At 47.3% G+C, this 19,908-nt stretch overlaps 1 protein-coding gene across 3 annotated transcripts in view; it reads left to right on the top strand.

Moving 5' to 3' along the window:
- Positions 1 to 19,908, top strand: part of POC1B (POC1 centriolar protein B) — a 148,450-nt gene that overhangs the window by 110,153 nt on the left and 18,389 nt on the right. The window contains exon 11 of one of the 3 annotated variants that reach the window (XR_015871982.1): positions 7,450 to 7,577. The exons of the other annotated variants lie outside the window; for them this stretch is intronic. The gene's annotated coding sequence lies outside the window, so the exon portion shown is untranslated. The remainder of the gene's footprint in view (positions 1 to 7,449; positions 7,578 to 19,908) is intronic. 3 annotated transcript variants of the gene reach the window in all.

Below are 19,908 nucleotides of genomic sequence, written 5' to 3'. Positions count from 1 at the left end.
TCATTTGTCACTTGATATTAGATTGATTACATCTTGAAACTTGGTGGGGACTAGATGATGATTATGCTTCATGTCCTGATGTGTAAAAACACACATTTGAAAGAGGATTTGATTTATTTTGCACATGACTGTAGATTTTTATATTGCTATATGTATGTGCCACACACAGATGGTATAAAGCTTTATTTCTAATATTTGATTTAAATAGTATAGTTTGGAGGTGCATTTGCTACTATGTTGGCGTTCTAGGTTCCTGTGTATTTGTGACACCTGCAGGTCCGCCATCAGGGGGGGGACTGCAGTGCTGGGCCCACAAAAAGTGGAGAGAGAAGGGGGGGGCCCGAGCAGCAGCGAAGGGTGAAAAGATATTGATATAATGCCGGCGGCACTGCACACATACGGCGTTGACCGCGAGCCATCTAGAGCTTGTGGAACGGCAGCCAATGAGGAGCGGCTGCTCCTGATTGGCTGCTGGTCCGCGAGCTGTGATTGGCTCGCAGCCTGTACCATATTTGAATTGGTTAAGCATACAGTAATTACTGTCGGCGCTGCCTAAAGTGAACTGGGCAAGAGGAAACCACGTGAACGATGGTCACAGATCCTTCCTCACAGTTAGCAACTGTCAGTGCTGATTCTACCTGGCCAGCTGAAGAAAGAAACCACTAAAAGAGGTACTACATAGTCCCTGACCTTGCCCTGTGCTCCCTTCCAGTCCAACCAGCCTTACCTGCCCTTCCCCCCCCCCATGTTCCAGCCAGCCTTCCCTGCCCTTTTCACCCCTTGTTCCAGCCAGTCTTCCCCCCCCCCCATGTTCCAGCCAGCCTTCCCTGCACTGTTCCCCCCCCTGTTCCAGCCAGTCTTCCCTGCCCTCCTCCCCAGTCCAGAGAGCCTTCTCTTCCCTGCCCTCCCCCCAGTCCAGCCTCTCCTGTCTCCCTCCTAGTCCCCTTCCTTCTGGCTTTTTAAGTGGATCCTGCTTTTTTGATGTATTCTATGTGCTTCCGGGGGTGTGTGTGTAGCTCAGCCCACCTCTGCCCCATCCCATGGTGGGGGGAAGGCCCTGCATATTTTGTTAGTACCGGGCCCCACAATTTCTGATGGCAGTCCTGGACACCTGTAGTAGTAAAGTCTGATTATTGCTGTTCAATTTATGTTAAAGTTCCCTGTATTCCCTATACTTTATTTTTTATCCTTTTACTTAAATCAGATAGTGCAGAATGAGAAGAGTTTCCATTTAATCCCTGCACTACTTATTGCACATAATTCACATTGTTATTTTTAGCACTTACTGTGTGCTTCAGTGTTTTTGTAATCTATGCAAGTGTTGGAGCGTTATCCTTCCTGGGCTGTTAAATTTAGACTTGACTGTCTGTTGGGGAATTTCTCACCTTTAGAAATCTGCAGCCTTTCAATTGCTTCAGTCAGCTCGCATGGCTGAACTCAATAGTAATAAACTGTGATACTGTATGTGCAGTGGATGTTGTAGATTTTCTTTCATAATATTTATTTAACCTTTTTTCCTCTGTACTTCAGTATTATAACAAACCATATTGATAATTTTGTTTTTAAATTTGTTTTGGGTTCACAGTTTGCATATCCATAAGTTGTCACTCATGAGAATATATAATATCATGAAAAATACTGTATAACCTTTTATGATTATTAGAAGAATGTTTTTGGATTCTATGGCCATTTTCTTGCAGCAATACAGGCCCTGTATCGTAATCCCTCATCCGTCATGACAAACGGATTGTGGTCTGACAGGTCCAGCTAAGGAAATGGGACCTGTCAAGGATGCCTGCTTTCTTCTTTTTGTTCTCTGTATTGAGCCCATTGCTGCTTGGATTACAGCCAACTATAATATTTCTGCTATTGCTCTGTGGTCTCCTCATCATAAAATCTCCCTTTTAGCAAATGATGACACAATCTCGTCGTCACACCCACTCGCCTCTCACCAACTTCCAATCTCAATTAGAGTCTTATGGATCCCTGGTGAGTTATAACATTAACGATTCCAAATCGGAGGCTCAAGCTTTGTGTGTCCCCCACCAATTACCTATTCTAGACACCAAATTTAATTTTCAGTATCATCCCTCCTTTACAAAATACTTAGGTGTTTCCATCACTAAAATATGCTCTCTGTTCTACCAGGCCAATTACGTCCCCTTCACTGGTTGTTCTTTTGCCTCTGCAGAAGTTTTGTAATGACTTAATCTGGGTAGGACGCAATGTTAGAGTAAACAGAGGACATCTTGCCAAGCCATTGATGGAACGTGGACTTGGTCTGCCAGTTTTACGTTACTGTTGTGTATCTCAGTTAATTAATGTCATCTCGTGTTACGCTGTGCATGAACTGAAAGAGTGGGCCTCTATCAAGGACTATACTCCTGGAAGGCCAGATAGACGCAGTTTGTTGACTCCCAAAGAGTTGCAGGCAGACCTCTGCATATACAATACCAACTATTCACTAATAATAATAATAATAATAATAATGCTATTTATATAGCACTTTTTTCCCAATAGGACCTTTTGCATTCAAAATACAAAATAAGCTTAACAGAAAAGAGGAACATTAGTGAACTGCTGAGTAAACATGTGAGTCTTGAGTCTGTGTTTGAAGGTTTGTAGAATGTAGGCCTCTTGAACTGTGCGGGGAAGTGAGTTCCATAGAGTCTACGCTAAAAAGTTAAAAGTTCAACCAGCAGATGAATAAAGGGAGCCTCTAGGTTGAGCACTTCTAATAGTTCTTCATCTACAGATTGCAGTAATCGAGCTGGGCAGTAAGGAGTCAGAATCTGCTTCAGGTGCCCTGGTTTTGTAGGGCTTTGAAAGTCAGTAAGCCAATCTTAAAATAGATTCTCCATCTTTTATTCAGCCAGTGAAGATAGTAGAGAATGTGTGTTATGTGGCTGGAACGGAGCTGCTTGGTAACAGCCTGGCTGCTGCATTTTTTTACCAGCTGCTACTTTTTCAATGTGGGATAATGTGAATATGACATTTAACCAAGTGGCATATCTATCTCCCCTAACACCCATTTTTGGAATCATTCACCTTTTCCCTTTTAGTTGTAGTGAATCCATGTTTGCACCATGGTGGTCGAACAATCTAGGTCATTTCACTTATCTTATTGGTAAATTTACACTTTCAGGCTATACAGGATAGTTGCCAGTTTCCTGTTGCTTACAATTATCAATATAGGAGTGTTTTACATTCCCAGGAGAAGTCCAGACCTACCCCTTTTAAAGGCTGTGCATGTTTTCTTTCAGATGTAAAGGTAACTTATCAGGCCTCTATCATTCTATGTTATACCCAACCCACATGAGCCTGCATAGAATCGAGACCTTGGGGCTTCTCTTAATGGTGTGATGGGCAGCTATTAGACTTAAAATGACCAAGGTCTCTATCAGCATTGTAATCAGAGAGACCTGGTACAAGGTTTACACACATTGATATTTAGTGCCTGATAAATTGCATACTATCTTCCCCACACCTCTAACTTATGTTGATGGCAATGTGGCATGATTGTCACTTTCTACCACATTTGGTTTCATGCACTTTATTTCAGCGTTTTTGGACTGTCTGGACTTTGATTGAACAACTCACTGGTCTATCACTACCAAGTGCCCAAGCACTTCATTATTGAATAGCCCCATACAACACATTAGTAAAACTTGATTATAAATTGATTAAGCTTGTGTTGATGCTAAATAGTTATGTGCTAAAAACTGGAAACAATCCTCCCCCCTGGCAACACTGGCCTTGCTCAGCCAGTTCATTGCTCTATGAAAGTGTCCAAAATAATTAATTATTTAAATTTCATTAGGTCTGGAGTTCTTGGTACCAGCTTTGCCATGTCCCACTATCTGGGTCTTATTAGACACTTTCTAATTATTACTGCCTTACTTTGTTGTTCCCCTCTCCCAGTCTTCCCTGCTCTCTCATTTGTTTTCATATGTTTCCACAGTGACTGTTAGTTGAAGCACTATATCTTCCCTTTTTTCCTTATTACTGTATCTGTCCTTTTTTTTTTTTCTCCCCTTATGAATGTACTTTTGATGCGTCTAATTTGCATCATCAATGTTCCAAAAGTACAATGCATGGGTACCTAAATACTTAATAAGAGGTCTGATACAAGTGACCCACATCATACATTGTGCCACGGAACGTAATGCTTAAGCTGCCACTTTTTACTAATTCCTTTCCAACGAAAATACTAATCCTAAGTATCTAGGACATTACCTAAATGTACAGCGACGATGCGAATAAGGCACAAGATTCAGGAGAAATTACGGTATATGCTTCCCGCGGTGGAGCGTCTGTTGCGCTGTGCATCTTGCTCCATGAGGCGCAGAAATGCTAGGTGTACGAGAACACATCTGTATGTGATTTAATAAGGTAATGTTTGTAAATTTCATTGGTTCATTTGGCAGGTTATTCCTTCCTGTGTCTAGCTTTTTTCTGGTGAAGAGTTTGTAGGTAACATTAGTGAGGGACGTTTTAGTTAAATGGAGACATAAGGATTGTAATGGGTTTTGTAAGGGAATGGGAAAAGAGGAAAGAGTTGAGGCATTGTAGACCACCCAATTGAGAAGCTGGAAGGCATAGGGAAAGCGGGTAATTGGATAGAAATTAGAGAGGGATGAGTGGTCAAGGGAGAGTTTCTTAAGAATGAGGGATAGGTTGACAGGTGGATGATGTGACAAAGTATCAGGAGTGAAGGACTGAAGGAGCTGGGAGAGAATAGGGTCAAGTGGGGATTGGGTGGGAGGAAAGAAAGGGTCATACTTCTAACCCTGTTGTAAGGGGGGAGGAACACATAGTTGTAGTCCTGAAGATAGGAGGGAGTAGATTCTGAAAGGTAGCGTTCCCGCTAGGCTGTTTTAGCGGGGCACGGCGCCCTGCCCTTCTTCTGGAGGGCAAAAAGCACCCTGCCCTCACAGCCTGCAGGTGTGCCGTTCTCACCCGCGGGACGCAGTGTCCCGCGGGTGGAGAAACATGCGGTGTCGCGGTGACGTCCCGGTCACCGCCGGAGAATAGACGCCGGGCATCTATTCTCCCTTTCTGCAGCGCTTGGGGGCTGCCCCCTTTTCATGACCATGCCCCCTTAAGGTTGCCCTCTCTAGCTCCGGCACCCTGCCTGCCGCTGGAGCTAGAGTTAACACTAGAAAGGTAAAGTGGGAGAGTTGATAGTAGTGAAGAGGCAGCGAGACTTGGACTATTTGGATGATATAAAATACTTTAATCAGGAATGTTTGGCAACTTAAACTGCATAAATGTAGGAACAGATAATTTATTGAAGGAAGAAAGCAAGACAACATGATTTAATCCAGAGATGCTCAACAAAGCAAGATAATTTTTGGAGAAAGCTTTTCAGTGTGGTGTGCCAAAGTTGTGAAGGGGACCATTGTAGACAAATGATAAGCGAGTGCTGAAATGTCTAAGGCAGAAGTGAGATTATGGTCATAGAGAGAGACGGCTATGTCAGGGCAAGAGAGGATGGAGATGAAAGAGAAGAGAGTCCAAAGAGGAGGAGAAACGGGGTCATTGCTGTCAAGATTACATCTAGTGAGTGTTGCCTTTGGAGAGAGTATTAGTGGTTAAAGGAGATGTTGAAGGAGAGGAGATGGTTGTTGGAGAGGGAGCGGATATTGTTGAAGTCAGAGAGAGTAGAGTGATCAGAGAAGACAATGTCGAGGATGTGGCTCGTTGAGAAAGACTGGAAAAGGTAGAGAAGAAGAGGACTTTGAATGCCACAGTCTTTTAGGGATCACTGACTAGGATGTTGAAGTCCCGCAAAATGAAGGAGGGTAGGTCTGAGGAGAGAAAGTGGGATTTGCAGTTAGAGAAGTTATCAAGGAATTGGGAGATGGGACCAGGGGATGATAGGTGGTAGCAATGCAAGGGAAGATGGAAGAGGTGAATGAAAAGGACCTCAAAGGAGGAGAGGAAGAGAGAGGGTTCAGTGGGGGATGATATGGAAAAGTGCAGTGGGATGAGATGGGGACCCAACTTCCTTGACCATGACAGATATTGAATCTGGAGATACTGTATGGGAAAAATATAGGACACCAGAGAAGAGGACAGCTGGAATGGTAATAGTGGGAGAAAGCCAAGTTTCATTAATACCAAGAAGATTAGATATTAAGTGGTTATGGGTGGCATTCATTTTGTTGCAGGCTGACCTGGCATTCCAAAGGATGCATAACAGGGGAGTGAGGGGCGAGGATATGTGTGGATGAGGTTAGAGAGATTACAAGTTCAGGTTCACTGGGAAAAGTTAGATTTGGAGTTATGGGGATGAAATAGGATGCAGCAGGGTAAGGGGGATGACAGATCAGGTGGAAAGGAGTGAAAGACTTGTCACGATGAGACACTTAAATATGGAGATGAAGGTAGCGGGGGATCACTGATGAGAGTATGCCGGAAATCACAGGACAATGATTGCAAAAGTTGCGAGAAGATAACAGAGGGTTATAAATTTTGAGGGAGTCAGGATTGCAAAAGACAAAGGCAGTTACAACAATGGCATAAAGTTAAAGGTGAGTAAAGACAAATCCAAATCAAATGGTAAACGGTAAAAGCAAAGATACTGGCAGGTACGGAGCACTAGCACAAAATCTTTCAGTGGTGGTGCACAGAACTAGGAAGGGATTGGGGCCGAAGAGGCAGATAGGCAAATTATAGCACCTGACGGCATCATATGCTTGTTGAGCAGTCAAGGGTTTACTCCAGGTGGAGTGGCAGGGTCGGAAACAACTGGGCGTGAGATCTCGTTGGTGTAGGAAGGTTGAGGAAATTTGGCCAGGGGCTGGAACAGTGGGTAAAGTCGATCAGAAGGGTGTCAGGGTTACCAGACGTCTAGAGTGCAAACTCAGCATAGAGACATGGAGGGAGTTGGCAGGGAAACACAGGTCCAGATAGGTGAAGGTAATAAGTCAGAAGGAGGTAGAGTTAGAAGCCAGTTTGCAGTCGCCAGGAGTAGTGGTTAGCAGAGGCAGAGCAGAGAAATAGGCCCAAGAGAGTGGCAAGCCACTGGAGTGCCTGGTCCAAAGGTTGCAGTATTGCTGTCTATTTGCCACTGTGCTGTGTTCACATTGTATTCAAACAAGTGCATAATAACAACACGCATATTTACTTTAATCTAACCCGCACAGTGTATAAAAATTTTATGGAGGAAACCTGAAACCTGTTATTTAGAAAGTTTTGGAAAAGTAGTACACTAGTAGTAGTAAAAAAAAAAGTTAATAATTGCCACTGCTCGCTGGTAATGTCAAATGCCTCCTCATATAGCCAGTGTGAGGAATATTGGTAAACAATGTAATAAGGAAGAAAATTCCAGGGGAAGTGTGAGCAAGGAAGGTTATATTTGAAAAATATATTTTGAGAATGTATTTCTTATTCTTGCTGTGTTCTTTAATTTTGATCTTGCAAAATTTCCTGTTATTTGCACAGAACATAGAATACTCTGATGATTTCAGAAACACAAAAAGGAATCGAAAGCTATTTTGAAGAAGTCACCCTTCACTTACTCTTCCCCCATCAAATCTATTGTGTACCATTTGGAAATTAGATCAAAAAAAGTAATATTTTTTTTTATTAAATTCATAAAGTTTATTTTCATGATTTATTTATAGTGATTAAATATGAATCTTTGTTTTTATTCACTTTGATTTTTTTGTTTTTTACTTTATGGTTTACACAAATAGACAACCTGAAAAGTCTGTTTTCATTGCACATAAACTCCATTGCACTTACTGTATGTGTACATTTAATTAAATCCCTGACTAGATTGCCATTGCTTTTTAGCCTTGCCTCACATTCTATCACTTCTAACATTGTCTATTTTAGTATTTAACTAGTGACCCGCCACGGCTTGCCTTGTAGATGACCTTAATCGTTTTTCTCCTGACGTCAACACGAAAAGATTTAGTTTTGACGAGACATTTAAAAGGGCCACGTAAAGTTGTCTTTGAGCAAAACAGTCTCTACGTAGGTCAACTCCAGACACGTTAAATGTCTGTCCCTGTGCTTTATTTATTGTCATGCCTTACCGGGAATTGGACTCGTTTGAAATTGAAGAATTGTTTTGCACATACATGAAATCGGAACAGTAAAAAAAAACCTGCAATTTTTTATCGGTAAAGAAAGCTAACATTAATTTTTATTGAGAAACCGGATAATACTTATCAATCTCTACATCCTATAAAATAAAGTCCATCATTGTGATATCTTTCACGATTTATGCAGTGTAAGCCAAGAAAAAGCTTGGACGTCCATTTTTTCATTGACTAGCTTCACTAAAATCGTCACTGCTCGGCTCCCTTTTGTCATACATTAATATACCTTCCTTGTCAAATGCTGCATAGAATAATGAAAACTGCATCAGGATCCGTCCAGTGGTTCTCGAGATTAGCCCAAACAAACAGACAGACGCCTACCAGGGACTTTATTTTACACTATGTATAGATTTATGCACCCTAAAAATCACCAGAATTATTCCTTTTAATAATACACCTTTGTTGTTGTGCATACACAATTAACAACACTACTTTCACCTGCATTTTTGCACATTTACTGCACTCTCTCTATCTCATACAACCTCCAATCCTACTTGAATTTTTTCTCTACATCCACAGCATGAATATCTTTTCCTCAACTACATCCCTTTACTCAGTTTCTTCAGTCTTTCCCACTACAACCTTTTCCTACTTCTGTCCTCCCCCTTTTTTCTCCTCCACCACCTCCTCCCTCTTTCTCCCCTCCTTGGTCTCCCTTCCTTTGCTTCCCTTCCTCACTTCTCCCGTCCCTCCATTTTCATTCACATCTCCATCACCATGGTTTTACTACCCCACCACAAAGCTCCCTGCTCTCTCCCTCCTCTCCCTGTCACTTCTCAACTCCCTCCTTGCCCACCACCTCCAATTTCTCTTCCTAGCTCAGGAGCTCACACTATCACTACACTCTCTACGTCTTCCAAATAAAACTCCTGCTACAGCAACCCTGATAATCTCATTCACATCTCTCATACTAACACAGTACCTCTCTCCTGTGCCCACTGGAATGCTAGATCTGTCTGTAACAAACTGGTTCCCACTTATTACCTTTTCATCTCTAACTTCCTGAATCTCCTAGCCATCCCCGAAACCTGGGAAATCCACTTCTCCAGAGGCTCTCTCCTATGGGGGCCTCACATTCTCTAACACACCTCAGTCCGGAGGTCACCTTTGTGGTGGTGGTGTTGGGATCCTTTTATCCTCCGGTTACTCCTAACGACTCATACTCTCAGAATCATACTTTTAATTCTCTACATTTGAGGTTCACGCTATTCTCCTCTTCCAGCCTGTTCATCTCAGATTAGCTGTCATCTATCATCCCCCTGGCCCTAGCTCCAAATTCCTAGACAGCTTTACTTGATGGCCCCGCATTTTCTTTCTCCAGACTTCTTTCTCCTCCCTCATCTTAGGTATCTTCAATATCCCTTTAGATGTTCCCACATAATCCTCTGCCAATAAACTCCTTACCCTCACAACTTATCCCTCTCTCCTTCCCCTCCTCTACCTCCTAAGTGTAATACTGAGGCTATCAAAACCATTTTTTTTTCCTCACCATCTCCTGTCAACTGATAACTTCTTCCCACTTCCGACTCTCCTCCTCTCTCTACAAATCTTAAAATGGGCTCTCAAGACCCACTTCCTCATCAAAGCCATCCAGCTCTCAGTGTAACCCACTGCCCCATGTTCCTTTCTCACTATCTTCCCCATCTGTGTCACCCCGGTCTGTCTGCTCCGCCCCTTTAGAATGAAAGTTCTTACGAGCAGGGACCTCTTCTCTCATGTGCTTTTCCTTCCATTATTTATACAATCATCTACTCCATGCTGCCTACAATGGCTTCTAACCCTTGGTTTATGCTGCCCTGCTGCTTATTTGAGTGTTACAACAGCTGAAGCAGCAATGTTTATAAATCATGTCCTTATCCTGCAATGTTTTTTTACTGTAAATCACTTGTTTCTTGTCTTGCTCATTCTGTTTGTGTACTTTGTAAGGCGCTGAGGAGCTCTTGTGGTACCATATAAACAAAGGATAATAATTAAGTTATTTTTTCCAAGCACAAAGTGTGTGGAAAAACACAGGTAAACACTTCTTAAATTACATCTAAATACATTTACAATGTACTCTTATTGAGAGGAATGTAATTTCTTGACTGTTCACATCTGTTAGATGCATGAAATGGAATGAGTATATGTACATACACATTTACTTGTGCTGCACTTGCATTAGAAACTCATCTTAAATGCGTAACTGTAACACCAGTGTGAATGCAGCTGCGGATTGAGAGGGCATTCTGAGACTGTAGTTCCATCGCTGCTGGAGAACCATGATTTGCCTGATGCTAATTTGGTGAATTAGTTTGCTGGAAAAGGATAAACACAGTCTTGACAGTATGCAATTGTAAAAACTATCTTCTTGCAGTGATAAAAATGCTTCTAACTTAATGACCTAACATGGCCATCCAATGTGATCATTTTTCACACATTACCAATTTCTCACTCGTGGACGACTAATCTAGTTTTCGGGAATGCACAGAAGACTGATTGGTCTGGTTGAAAAATGTTTCCATCACATTGTTTATTTAAAAAAATAAATAAAAAAATCAGTGGCAGGTATAAAATAAGGGTGCTCAGTCAGTGGCTTGTGTTCCAAATGAAATCTCCGATTGATCGTATTGTTGTTGTCTACAACTACCCACAGAAGCATCAAACATTTGAATATGTCCTTGGTCTTTATATTGCATTTGCTTAAATATATGTGTTTAAATATACCCTGTACTTCCATAAGCATCTCTGCAAACTATTAGTTTTAACTAGTTATGTGATAAAGAGTTAAATGAGGACTATGTGAGTAGATAAATATACAGTAATGTCTCATTTATTGATATATTTTACAAGCAGGACTTATATTTAAAACATAACCACATGTGTTTTATTCTGAGCGAATGCAGTTTTTTGTTTAGATGTACTGTAATTTCACACTTTAAATTCTAACACCAATGTCATTATTTCCCAGTTGTTTTATATATAACACATTCAGACAAGTAGGCATCTAAATAACACACAGATAAAGCAACAACTTGCTCAGTATTTAATTCACTTAATGTACACACAGTCCAAATTTGTTGTACATCAGTGATCACTCTGAGCAAAAAAAATGTGGGTCATAAGAACCCCTCAATTTTAAAATTTGGGGTCCTGCTCCACAGTTTCTGGGTCTCATCACACATTATGGGAGGTGAGGGTAGGCAACAGTTGGGACAGTGCTGGGGGAAAGTAGCAGTTGGGATAGAGGGGGTTAAGGGCAAGCAGCAATTGGGGGAGATCTGTGGCCAGAGGGGAGTAAGGGCAGGCAGTGCCACTGGTAGGGCGAGGTAAGTGAAGACAGCAGTTGTGACAGTGCTGGGGGGCAAGGAGGGAGCTAGGCCAGGCAGTGCTGGGAGTAGGGAGGGACGGCAAGGGAACATTGCAGCTGGTGCAGTACTGGGGGGGGGCAAGGAGGGTGTTAGGGGCATGCAGTACTGGAGATAGGAAGGGGGCAAAGGTAATTAGCAGCTGTGGCAGTACTTGGGGCAAGGAGGAAGTTAGGGACAGGCAGTGTGGGGGGTAAGGAAGGGGATAATGGTATGTAGCAGCTGGGGCAGTACTGGGGGGGGCAAGGAGGGGGTTAGGGGCATGCAGTACTGGAGATAGGAAGGGGGCAAAGCTAATTAGCAGCTGGGGCAGTACGTGGGGCAAGGAGGAAGTTAGGGACAGGCAGTGCGGGAGGTAAGGAAGGGGATAAGGGTATGTAGCAGCTGGGGCAGTACGCAAGGAAAAGGCTTAGGGCAAGCAGTACTGGGGTTAGGAAACGGGTAAAAGTAGATGGCAGTACGGTGGGGGCAAAAAGGGAGTTAAGGGCAGGCAATACTGGGGGCAGTCCTTGGGGTACAGAGGGGGTCAGGATAGCAGCTGGGGCAGTACTGGTTGTTGGGAGGGGTCAGGATATAGCTGGAGCAGCACTGGGGGTAGCGAAGGGGTTAAAAGATAGCAGTTGGGACTGTTACCTCCTTCCTCCAGGTGGCCTCCTGCATGTAGTGAGCTGGGATGGAGCTAGGGCAGTGCTACCAGGGGGGATCCGCCGGCATCGATATCAGGAAGGACTGAGTATACTGGCGGGCATGGAGGGAAGGAGTTGCTCCGAGGTGGTCTCTGGTCAGTGATGGATGACACGCTGCCGGCAGCAATTGGTTGAGAGACGCTGCCGGCAGTGATTGGCTGAGAGAGCGGGGCAGCCGGACGCGCTGTGTGTGCTATTTCCGCAGCAACCAATCACTGCCGGCAGTGTCTCCCAAACCAATCACTGCTGGCAGTAATTGGTTGGGGAGATGCTGACAGTGGTGATTGGCTGCTGCAGACACAGAACACACAGCGCGTCCTCAAGGACCCGCTCTGTTTTTTTTTTAAAAAGAGTCCTCAACTGCATGTATCGTGTATTTTGCGATCACTGTACACTATATGTGCTTGTTTGTCTTGTGCAAATTAGGAATCTTTTGTGGTTTAGCTGTTTACTATGTCTTTATTGTGTGTCAGACTAAGCCCAGTCCTGAGATGCCCTTGTGGCATCAAAATGTTCTTTTGTTTGTAGTGTACATCATTCCTGACTCTTTCAAAGTGACCAAATTTATTTATTTTTTATTTATTTTTCTACTTCAGGGTCCATAGGGTATCCACAGGATACCTTGGGGGTATAGGTGTGACGTCAGTCGCAGGGCACCAAAGAGTTAAGCTTTCAGCCTCCCAGGATGCACTAGGTCCCCCTCCTATACCCCGCCCCCGGGCCAAGGCACCTCAGTTTAGTTTGGTGCCCGGCCGGAGTCGGGTGCACCTGTTGGAGTGGGGGCTAGAAGAGCCCCTGAAGCTTATTCTTCATGCAGCTGTGGCTGCACATCTGGATGAACAGCATGGACAGTCAGTCCTGACGTCCATGCTGTCTTCCCTACACCCCGCCGGTACCAGAACGCCGGTACTGATCCGGGGATGCTGGTGGGCGTCTGGGGTCACAGCTAGCGGTGACCCCAGATGCTCCGGACCATGGCCGGATTCAAGGGGGACAGAGGTAAGCAGCGGGGTCCCGCGGTGGGTCCCCGCTGATCACATGGTCCTAAGTCCCCAGGCAGGGGGCTCCCTGGGGACTGGCTGCAGCGTGGAGCCAGGCGACCAACCTGCGCTTCCACTACCCCCTGGGACAGCGGACCGCAGCAGAGCGGTAGCGCTGCGGCGTCCCAGGGGTTAAATACATGCCAGGGGAGCGCGCCTTCCCTGTCTCACAGCCGGCGCCTCCCCCGCTGCACACAGCCCTCTCTGCATGCTGCCGACTGGTCCTGTGGCAGCGCTCCTCCCCCAGGCCAGCCTCCTCTCTGCTCCTCGGCGGCCATCTTCTCCAGAACGCATGGTGAACGCTGCTGGAAGCGCTGGACGTAAGGATCGTGGTCTGGGTCCCCCCGCATACCTCTCCTCCGCTGTGGTCAGGTCTGTGTATGCAGCGCTGTGTCCTACCAGGCCCTGTGTCTGTGTAGTTGAGTGATCAGCGCTGTTAGTGCAGGAATTGTTATTTCTCTGCATTGTATGTGACTGTGCTAGCGCTGCTGCCTGTAACTTTTCTTCTCTAAACTGTCAGCTTTATTACTGTCCCTGTTCTTCTGCTAAAGCCCTTGCGGTGCGGTGCTGCAGGGTGGTCTCTCGCCTATTTAATACTTAATTGGTGAGAGAGGTCACATACGTGGTGCCATCATGTCTGAAAGTGATTTTCCCCTCCGGCTACAGTGTACCACGTGCAAAGTACCGTTAGCGGAGGGGGAGGGTAGCGCGGAGGGCCTTTGCCGGCAGTGTTTGTCCATGGCGCGGCCTATTACGGTTACAGCACCGGTACAGGAGCCGCCCTGGGCTTGTTTCGCTCAGGCGTTAACAGCTTTAGTGGGCCAGTTAGCTCCGCAGCCCGCGTTTACTCCGAGGGGTTTGTCCCAGCAGTCTGTGGTGTCGTCACCCATGCAGGGGTTCCCACGACAATTGGTGGTACCCCACAGTCTCCCTATTTCCCCGCTCCCGGGTTCTCAGGAGCCAGCGTGGGTTAACTCCCTGACGAGTTCTGTACAGCACTTGTCGGATGTGTTGCAAGGGGAGTCTGTGATGCGGCCTCATAAAAGGCCGGTGGCGTCTCTGTCCGCTCCTTATGAGGATGACGAAGGGACGTCTGATGATGGGGAGATTCTTGATCCTTACGATCAGGAACCTCTCCATACTAAGGACGCTGATGCTAAGTCCAAAGTATATATTCCTGGACTTATTCGGGCGGTCCGCAAAGCCTTGGTGATTGAGGACGAAGTTCCCCCAGCGGCTAAATCTAAGTATGCCTTTTTCAAAGATGTGAAGGGCGATGCCACAGTCTTTCCTCTTTCGGGTCAGTTGGTGGACCATTTAGAGGAGGCGTGGAAACAACCTGGCAAAAGATACCAGCCGCAGAGACGCCTGGCGGTGGCTTATCCGTTCGCGGATAATTATTTTGCTAAGTGGGAATCCCCTCCACAGGTGGATTCTCACTTGACCCGTCTTGTCCGTAGTGCCACATTGCCGATGCCATCCATGTCCTCCCTTAAGGATGCTACGGACCGCAAGGTAGAAATCTGCCTGAAGTCCGCTTATTCCCTTGCAGGGGGGGCAGCACGGCCGGCTATGGCCATTTGCTGGGTTGCCAGAGCGATGGAGCGCTGGGCGGATTCATTAGAGGCTTCTTTTGAATCCGACTGTCCGGCCGAACAGGCGGAGTTGATTGGCAATCTCCGTGATTCGGCCACCTACATCAACGAGGTGGCTCTAGACATTAGTACTCTGGTGTCTAGAATTTCTTCAGCAGCGGTAGCTGCTCGTCGCACCTTGTGGCTGCGATCCTGGAAGGCGGACGCAGATTCCAAGAAAGGTCTGGAAGCGTTGCCGTTTACCGGAGAAGTTCTCTTCGGTCCGGATCTGGATAAGATTGTGGCAACGCTGGCGGCAGCCAAATCTGCTTGTCTCCCGTCGGCCGCTGCTCCTTCTGGTTCGGGACCATCGTCCTTTCGGTCATCTAGGGCCCAGGGCAGGCCCAAACCACAGTCGTTTCCTCGACAGGCTGGCCCTAAGAAATCGGTCAAGCCCCGGAAGCAGGCATGGAGTACCAGACGTCCGGCCCCCAAGCCAGATGACAAGCCTGCGGCCTGACGGTCCGGGCCTCCCTTTGGGGGATCCCAGGGTGGGAGGCCGCCTGCTACAGTTCGCCCAGTGTTGGTCGACCACTACGACAGACACTTGGGTTCTGGAGGTGGTTTCCCACGGATACGCCCTCTCTTTCCGGCACAGACCCCCGGCTCGCTTCTTCACCACGGGTCTCCCATCAGACCGGAACAAGGCTACGGAGCTGCGGAAGGTATTGCACACTATGCTCCAGGCTGGAGTTATAGTGGCGGTTCCATTCTCCCAGAGGGGCCAGGGTTTCTATTCAAATCTATTTTTGGTACAGAAACCCAATGGGTCATATCGTCCGATTCTCAACCTCAAAGCACTCAACAAGTCTTTGCGGGTCCCGAAGTTTCGGATGGAGACCCTACGGTCCATCATTCTGGCGCTGGAACCTGGGGACTACTTGGTGTCATTGGACATACAGGACGCTTACCTGCATGTCCCTATTCTTTGGCGCCATCAACAGTTCCTCAGGTTTGCAATCCGCAGCGACCACTTCCAGTTTCGGGCGTTACCTTTTGGCCTGGCAACAGCACCACGTGTTTTCACCAAGGTGATGGCGGTCATGGCGGCTTCTCTGCGGCTGCAGGGAGTCCGCATGTTGCCGTATTTGGACGACCTGTTATTGGTGGCAGGATCTCCAGAGCTCCTGTTACGCCACTTGGACCTGACCATTGCACTGCTGCAACGGCACGGCTGGCTAATCAACTGGCAGAAGTCCACTCTAATCCCGTCTCGGAGGATTCTGCATCTTGGAGCCTTATTGGACTCGGGACAGCAAAGGATCTTCGTGACGGAGGACAAGATCTCTGCTTTACAGTCAAGGGTGCGCAGTTGCCTGCACAGCCGCCGGGTGTCCTTACACTCGGCGATGAGGTTACTGGGCTCCATGGTGTCGGTGTTCGACATGGTGGAATACGCCCAGTTTCACTCCAGACCTCTGCAGCACCTGATCCTGTCCAAGTGGAACGGGCTGACTCAGTCTTTGAAGTCCCAGACGATTGTGCTCACCCAGGAGGTTCGCCTGTCCCTTGCGTGGTGGTTACAGACGACCCACCTCAACAAGGGACGTCCGTTCTGGGTTCCAAATTGGGTCCTGTTGACAACGGACGCCAGTCTTCGGGGCTGGGGAGCAGTTTCGGGTCCACACTTGTTCCAGGGCAGGTGGACGCCGACAGAAGCGGAGCTTCCAATAAATATCTTGGAACTCTGTGCGGTCTTCAATGCTCTCCAGCAGGCACAGCGGTTTCTCCAGGGTCGCCCGGTGCAGGTCCAGTCGGACAACGCTACCACCGTGGCCTACATAAACAGGCAAGGAGGAACTCGCAGTCGGGCAGCTCTCGTAGAGGTCTCTCGGATCCTGGTTTGGGCGGAGCGCAATCTTCCGGCCATATCAGCGGTCTTCATCCCGGGAGTGCTAAATTGGGAGGCGGACTTTCTAAGTCGCCAGGACGTTCATCCGGGGGAATGGTCCCTGCACCCGGACGTTTTTCAACTACTGGTGGACAGGTGGGGTCTTCCAGAAATCGACCTCATGGCGTCCCGGCACAACAACAAGTTGCCGGTGTACGGGTCTCGCACAAGAGACGAAGGGGCGTCTCTGGTGGATGCTCTGTCTGTCCGGTGGACGTTCCGGTTCGCATACCTGTTCCCTCCGGTCTCCCTTCTTCCACGGGTAATCCGGAACTTCAAACAGGAAGGAGGGACGCTCCTGTTGATAGCTCCCGCGTGGCCCAGACGGCACTGGTTCTCAGACCTTCAGGGTCTGTCCGTGGACATTCCTCTGCGGTTGCCGCTACGACCGGACCTTCTGTCTCAGGGTCCTTGCCTTCACCCGGACCTGACTCGGCTGTCTTTGACGGCGTGGCTGTTGAGACGGCCATGCTGAGGTCCCGGGGGTTTTCCAGCTCTGTGGTGCGTACCATGTTACGAGCTCGGAAACCGTCTTCCGCGAGGATATACCATCGCGTGTGGCATACGTTCTTCCTGTGGTGTCGACCGAGAGGTTATGCACCGCGGGAGTTTCGTCTGTCTCGGATTCTCGCCTTCCTGCAAGCGGGACTAGATCATGGGCTTCGCCTTGCTTCTTTGAAGGTACAGGTTTCGGCCCTATCTGTCTGGTTTCACCGTAGGATTGCTACAATCCCGGATGTGCGCACCTTTATGCAGGGTGTTCTCCGCATTCAGCCGCCCTTTGTTCCACCTGTGGCGCCTTGGGATTTGGCTGTGGTCCTGAGGGCTCTCCAAGGACCGCCGTTTGAACCACTGGGCTCAGTGGATCTTAAATGGCTAACAGCTAAGACTGTTTTCCTTCTGGCCATTGCTTCGGCCAGACGTGTTTCTGAGTTAGGGGCTCTTTCTTGTAGACCCCCTTTCTTGGTTTTTTATGGGAACAGGGCAGTGCTCCGCACTCGGCCCGAGTTTCTTCCCAAAGTTGTTTCCCAGTTTCATGTTAACGAGGAAATAGTTGTTCCGGCCTTTAACTCACCGGGTCTTTCCGTGGGTGAGGCCTCTTTGGATGTTGTGCGGGCCTTAAGGACTTATGTTGACCGCACTTCTTCGTTTAGGAAGTCGGACGCTTTGTTTGTCCTCTATGGCTTCCGTAAAAAGGGTTGGCCTGCTTCAAAGCAAACTTTGGCATCCTGGATCCGTATGGCTATTTCTGAAGCTTATCTTCATGAAGGCCTACCGGTCCCTCCTTCTCTGAAGGCTCATTCCACTAGGTCTGTGGGTCCTTCGTGGGCAGCTCGACGTGGTGCCTCGGCAGTTCAGATCTGCAAGGCTGCTACGTGGTCTTCTGTCCATACCTTCGTGAGGTATTACAGGTTTGACACCTTCGCCTCTCAGGATGCTTCCTTCGGGCGGCGGATTCTCCTTTCTGCACAGGAGCGTCCCCACCCTTAAAGGATACTGCTTTGGGACATCCCCAAGGTATCCTGTGGATACCCTATGGACCCTGAAGTAGAAAATATGAGATATGGTAAGAACTTACCCTTGTTATCTCTATTTCTACGAAGTCCATAGGGTTCCACAGGACTCCCGCCCTGTCGCACCTGTGCTGCAGATGGGCTTTGCTCTGGTCACCGGTTTTCCGTCTCCCTCTGGTGAGAATGTGATTCTTGTATGTGTCCAGATCTTTGTTCTCTCTCTTCCTTCTCCTCCTCCGGCCTATGGCTTGGTAACTAACTGAGGTGCCTTGGCCCGGGGGCGGGGTATAGGAGGGGGACCTAGTGCATCCTGGGAGGCTGAAAGCTTAACTCTTTGGTGCCCTGCGACTGACGTCACACCTATACCCCCAAGGTATCCTGTGGAACCCTATGGACTTCGTAGAAATAGAGATAACAAGGGTAAGTTCTTACCATATCTCATATTATTTATTACCAGTTATTTATATAGCGAACACATATTCCGCAGCACTTTACAGAGAATATTTGGCCATTCACATCAGTCCCTGCCCCAGAAGAGCTTCCAATCTATATTCCCTATCACATGCACACACACATACGCACTAGGGTTAATTTTGTAGGGAGCCAATTAACCTACCAGAATATTTTTGGAATGTGGGAGGAAACCGGAGCACCCGGAGGAAACCCACGCAAGCACAGGTAGAATATACAAACTCTACACAGTTAGAGCCGTGGTGGGAATCGAACCCACGACCTCAGTGCTGTGAGGCAGTAATTCTAACCATTACACCGTCTGTGCTGCTATCCTTTTAAGCAATATTATCCCCAAAAAATGTAAATCATAAATACTCCAGAAAATAGTTACAGCTAGATCTCTTAGCTCCAAGGGACAACAATACAGTGTGGATACTGTAATATTAAGCTGGGAACACAGGGGCCAACATGTCAGGCACCGATTCGTCTAATGTGTACCAGCTGCCCGATTTGTCACACATACCCAGCTTTAGTGTTACATTCCATTATTTAGGTCAGGGGTGGGGAACCTTTTTTCTGCCGAGGGCCATTTTGATATATATAACATTATTTGTGGGCCCAGTGCAAGACACGCCCCTCTGTGTGACATCACATGGGGCGGGGCCACGATCGCCAATGATTACATCAATGCCCGGCGCATCCTGAGGATGCTCCAGGGAGCTGTAAGGGCAGCAGTGTGACCATCTGAAGAGTCCTAAGGATGCTCCAGGCAGCACTGCTGCATAGATTCTGGCTGCAGGGTACCATTCTAGGCACCCTGCTAGCTAGATGAGTCTAGCAGAAAAAAGCTCCGCAGGCCAGACCAAATGATTCTGCAGCCTTATATGGCCCCTGGCCTGAGGTTCCCCATCCCTGATTTAGGTCTTGTATATTTTAAACCTTCAGATTGTAACCATTACTTTGTGTCTTGTGGTGGAAAGTACACAAGTTTCCGAGATCTGTAATCAAAAGTAAGAATTCATTGGTGTCCTCTACATGTCAAGGCACATACAGATGGGCCCAGCTGCATTGTTGCTTATAGCGCAGCGAGACGCCTTCCCGCGATCGGGAATGCGCAATAGCGTCTCCATTCAATCCTATGGAGATGCACTCCGACGATCAGGGACGCGCCGTAGTGTGGCACATACTAACTGGGAGCTTCTGTATATGCCCATGTAGCCAGTGTCCCACAA

The sequence above is a fragment of the Taudactylus pleione genome, unplaced genomic scaffold (assembly GCF_031769625.1).
Source record: "Taudactylus pleione unplaced genomic scaffold, aTauple2 ptg000040l, whole genome shotgun sequence".
NCBI lineage: Eukaryota > Metazoa > Chordata > Amphibia > Anura > Myobatrachidae > Taudactylus > Taudactylus pleione.
The sequence above is the reverse complement of the archived record's forward strand: the minus strand, read 5'-3'. Positions and strand labels throughout refer to the sequence as shown.